At 48.7% G+C, this 5,175-nt stretch overlaps 1 protein-coding gene across 7 annotated transcripts in view; it reads left to right on the top strand.

Moving 5' to 3' along the window:
* Positions 1–5,175, top strand: part of Usp49 (ubiquitin specific peptidase 49) — a 77,463-nt gene that overhangs the window by 14,433 nt on the left and 57,855 nt on the right. For 4 of the 7 annotated variants that reach the window (XM_026785573.1, XM_026785572.1, XM_005359704.3 and 1 more), the window contains exon 2: positions 1,105–1,427. The gene's annotated coding sequence lies outside the window, so the exon portion shown is untranslated. Of the gene's footprint in view, positions 1–1,104; positions 1,428–1,858; positions 1,891–2,210; positions 3,183–5,175 lie in introns of those variants that run through there. The other 3 variants (XM_026785569.1, XM_026785571.1, XM_026785570.1) reach the window with 3 other exon arrangements.

The raw sequence follows: 5,175 nt of genomic DNA, 5'->3' as shown, positions 1-5,175 counted from the left end.
GAGGGTACCAGATCTCATTATAGATGGTTGTGAGCCACCATGTGGTTGCTGAGAATTAAACTCACAGCTTTTGGAAGAGCAGCCAGTGCTCTTAACTTATGAGCCATCTCTCCAGCCTCCAGATTACTTTCAATATTATTTTAAAACTAGTTTGTGTCTCAGTGACCCTCCGAATGGATCCCTGGCAGCAGACTTGGAGAACCACAGGTGTGATGTGTGCTTACAGTGGTGGGGCTGTTTTCCTCCTTCCTATTCTGAGCATATAACTTCCTCAAGTTTTAAGTGGCTTCCAGATTTCTCACTCAGAAAAGCACCTTTTTAGGAAATGTTGAATAAGATGCTTAATTGTCTTCAAGAAGTTGTTGGGAACTGGGGAAAGAGAACAAAAGACAGCTTTTAAAATGTTTATTATTACATCCACTTAAGGTAAAGAGTTACAACTTAGAACCCCATAAAGAGAACTGTTAAGGTGCATGGCCTCCACTGTGGGAATTGAACCTAGGGCCTGCGTCCTCACCCAGGACGCTCTTGTTACTTATCCAAAACTGCCCCTGAATCCACCATGCAGTCTATAGAGTCTAAGAACTCAATGCCATCCTCTTGCCTCTGCCTCCTGATCGATTTGATTACCACGTCCTGCTTTATTTTTTAATTTCTGCCATTTTTATTTATTCCATATTTACAGATATAAAGCCTTTAACCACTGTAGCATATAATATACATTTCTTTTTGTTTTTATTTTTTCCTTTTGTTTTTCAGTTCTTAGAGACAGGGTTTCTTTGCAGTTTTGGAGCCTGTCCTGGAACTCGCTGTTTGTAGCTTTGGAGCCTGTCCTGGAACTCGCTCCTAGTCTAGGATGGCCTTGAGAGCTCTGCTCCCTTCTTTCCTTCTGCCTCCCGAGTGCTGGGATTAAAGGTGTTTGCCACCACCCGGCTTCTTTTTTTTTTTTTTCCTTAAACTAAAAATGTCTTTGCCTGCCTTAGCCTTGTCTTGGGTGTTGTAACACTGTATCTTTGGAGGGATCCTCTCCCGCAAGGTTGGTCAGGACAGTGCCACCCAGGAAGCTTACCTACTTTGTGAGCCAGTCTTTCCTTTCTGTTTCAGAATGGATTTCATCCTTCTTGGAAGTCCTTAGGGCTACCGCCACCTCGGTCTGATTTATTTCCTAGGCCCCATTTGGGGAGCAACGATCTTTTTCTTCTCCTGTTGAAGAGGATTTTCATAAAACAGCTGAATCGCGCCTTGGCCATCAGTGGCAAAAGTTCACACGTGTGTGCTTGTCCAGGCGCCAAGAGTAACTATTGCAAACGCTGCCTCGGGAAAACTCCATGGTTCGCTGGCTGCCGCTGCACCGTAAAGAAAACAACAAAACCAAAAAGCAAGCAGGAGTGGAAAAGGCCTCTCTGGAGCGGTGAGACAAATTAAAGGTAAGCCGCAGAGTAAACGAACTCGCGTAGAATTCCTTTACAGATCCCGTAGACTAAGGGTTGGAAAGAAGGGGGTGGTGCTCGGCAGAAGCCTGGCCCTTTAAGGAGGAGGGCCAGACACTAGACTCTGCACCTTTAAGAGTCTCTTTGTCTAGAAATCTTCTGTACCCTCTTGTGACTCAACCAAACTTTACCGGCGATTCTCACGGGCCGCTCCGCGCCTGCCCCCTCACGCCGACCGGCCGACGGCCGCCTCGTCTTGGCTGACCCGAAACTTGGTGCCCGCGGCGCGAACCCGCGGAGAGGGCGTAGAGGCCAGAGGTCGCGGCCAGGAGGCGCGCCGTTGGCGCAATGCGGGGCCCTGGGGGCGGGGCTATAGTAGGCGTACCAATGAGCGATGGGGGGTGTGGTCTGCCCGCTTGTCTCGCGCCCTGGTGACAGCTCGCGCGTGCTGATGATGGCGGTAAATAGAGGGGGGGGTCTGGGGAGGGGGCGGAGGGCCGGCGAAGCGGCCAAGGGGGCGGCCCGGGGGGCGTGGGGGTCCGCGGTGGCTGGGATCCCGCGCAGACATTCGGAGGCGGGGACACCCGGCCCCGGCATGCCGGCCCTCCCCTTTTAAAGGAGAAAAAAAAAATCCTCTCACACACCGGGTGAGGGGCGACAAAGGCGGCGCGCGCCTGGCGGGCGGGAGGAGCGGCGGCAGGGGGCGGGACCGCGATGCCGGCGGTCCTGGGGCGCCCGGGGCGGGGACGACGGGCGGCGACAGCGAAGGCGCGAGCCCCGGCGCGCGGGCGCTGCTTTTTGGCGGGGTGGGCGACGTCTGGGTTCTGAGGTGAAATCCTTGAAGGGAGAGAGGGGAAGGCAGGCTGCTGGGGGAGCGGTTGCTGAGTATAAGATGAGGAGAATTAGGAGAAAGGGTTAGAAGCCGGGAGAGGAGTGAAAAAGAAACCCAGGCTGGCCCCGGGATGAGGTTAGGAAGCCCGCGGCTGGGAAGAAGGAATCCGTGGTCAGGGCTAGGAGCAGGGGTCTACAAGGGGCAAGGCTTGGCAGGTGGGTGGTGTTGGGGTGAGGGGTACCAGGGCCAGAAGAGTTGCACGGAAAGACAAGGAGCAGGACCGGGTAATAGTTGGGAGTAGGGTAGAGAGAGTGATTAAGAGCCAGACGTGACAAGGGTGTGAACTAGTGCTGAGCCAGGGATGAGCTGAAGGGCTGGGATCAGCTGGGGTAGGATCGACAAGGTGTGGGTCAATAGCTGGGTGATGGGTGTAAATTCTGCAAAGTGAGGGAGGCAGGAGACCTGGATTACAACCAGGTGGAGTCAGAAATTGGAGCGTTAGTGAAAGGACGAAAGGAAAGCGAGCTTAGAACTGGGCGTTAATAGGACAGTTGTGGGAGAAAAGAAAAGCTGAGCGGACGCTAGAAGCACGGTTTAAGGAGTGATGGTGCTCTGGGCCAGGGAACCTGGGGACATTGGAGGGCAGCAAGGACTGGCAGAAAAACAGCCTGAGAAGATGAGTAAGGAAGAGATGGGCCCTGGAATTTAGAGGCTGGAATGGGGAGTAAGGGAAGAGAAAGGAGATTAAGGGAAGCGGGGAGAGCCCTGATGGGTGTCGAACTGGGGTGGTTGCAGAGGAGTGGGAGCCGAATGCGCATTTTACTCTGAGGTGCCCCAGAAGGTCTGGAAGGGGCAGGGCACAAATGCTGTAGTGAAGAATCCAGAGTAGGGGCCTTTGGTGCAGAAGATAAGGAACCATGGTGAGTGAGAGGGCCCTCGAAACAAGGGTAAAAGCCAACAGTAGGGGCCCAGGTGGGGTGCAGCACAGGAGTTCTTTGTTAAGAGAAATGTGTATTGAATTTGTGACTCCTTTTGTCCCTAAAAGTAGGAAATTCCAGATCCCTTTTCTCTCTTCAAGGAGTCTTGGATCCAGTTTCCATCTTTCATTGCTTGAAAATCCACTCTCTTGGCCACTTTGAAAAGACGAGACCCATTTTGACTTGATTTTGTTCTTGCGTAATAGAAAAATGGCAGCCTTAGATGCTTAAAACCTTGTAATTTTACTACCGTGCTAAGGGGTAAAGGGCTATGTTGATTTACAGTGCGCCTGTGTGCTGGGGTAGTTAGGGTGGGTCTCGTCAACAGTGTTTTCTTTCCACTGAAGTGAACCACTGGGATAGAGACAGCTAGGACTCTTTCTGTTTTCCTTATTCAGCCAGATTTCTCCTTAGTTGTTTTCAGGGGCTCGAGAATAAGGAGAAACCATTCAGGGAAAGGTGAATAACCAACCAGGGAACTGTGCTAAAGGTGGATTGAGTTCCTAAGCTGCTCTCAGCTTTGTGTAGAACATTTTTGTGGAGTTGCTTACTCCTCAGTTTGCAGACTGTGAGAAAGAAAGGTGGATTGTAGAGTTGTGGAGAGTTTTAGAGCTGTGAACTCATCTTTTAGATTACATAATGCATTTTTCAATGTCTCTTATGAAAAAATTCTGTAAGATAAGATCGCCGTCCCTCTGCCTGCTGTATTTTATGATTGTGACTAGGAAGGACATATTAATATTTAGAACCTTTTGGTTTTTAAGACTTATTTTAAATTAAAATACTTACATTTATTTATTTATATGTATGTGGAGCACATGTGGTCTGAGACAACTTACAGAAGTTGGTTCTTTACATCATGAGGGTTCTGGGGATTGAACTCAGATTGTCAGTCTTGGCAGCAAACTCATTTACCCAATAAACCATCTCCCTTGCCCTGTAAGACCATTTTGGAGATTAAAAGGAAGATAAGAATTTTGGGGCAAAATTTAGGTTATTCTTTCTTGGTAGAAGTTTTTAATGATTTTCATTCTAAAGCGTTTGCATTTCACTAAGAATATTGATGAGTATTTACTTTGCATTTGATAATGTGAAAGACAGCCTGTGATTTCCTGTAAGGGGGACAGAGGGTACAACTATTCTTGACAATCTTGTTTGAAATTTAATTTTATGTGTATAGGTGCTCTGTTTGCATGTATGTATATCTGTGCCTGCAGAGGGATACTGCAGAAGATGGAATCAGATCCCCAGGAATTGGAGCTACAGACAGTTGTGAGCTGTGTGTGCATTCTGGGTCTTCTGGGAAGAGCAGTCGATGCTCTTAACCACTGAGCCGTCTTTCTAGTCTTGAGTTTATTTCGTTGGTGCACATTCAGAGCCGCAGTGATGCCTTTTCTCCCTCAAGTCCTGTAGAGGTTGCAAGTGTTGCTGATGGTGGAGCACTTGTCTATCATGTGCAAGGGCTTGGGTTGGCCCTCAGCTCGGCAAGCCAGACAGCATACTTCAACAACCCTTATTTTAGGGACTTGGGATGTAGCTCAGTTGGTAGAGTGCTTACCTAATATTCACGAAGACCTGGGTTTAATCCCCTAGCACTGTATGGTAGTGCATGGCTGTCTTCCCAGCACTCCCAAGGTAGCAGGGGTCACCCGCCTTGCCTACGTGAGTGAGTATGAGGCCAGCCTGGGTTACATGAGACTCTGAAACAAACACACACACGTAAAGCCTAGCCCACTTCTCCAAAGTTGTGTGACTTTAGATTGCTCTCACTTGGTGGACATTTGCATAAGTAGCAGAAGATAAGTTTCTGGCATTAGTAAGGGTTAGCAAAGTTTGTTTTTGATTTGTGGATATCAGAAATGTCCACACATACATATATTTGGATATTTTAGAATTTGAACTCTGGGCTAACTTTTTTTTTTTTTTTTTTTTTTTT

This window comes from Microtus ochrogaster, linkage group LG2 (assembly GCF_000317375.1).
Source record: "Microtus ochrogaster isolate Prairie Vole_2 linkage group LG2, MicOch1.0, whole genome shotgun sequence".
NCBI lineage: Eukaryota > Metazoa > Chordata > Mammalia > Rodentia > Cricetidae > Microtus > Microtus ochrogaster.
Note: the sequence above shows the minus strand (reverse complement) of the source record. Positions and strands in the feature narration are given on the sequence as shown.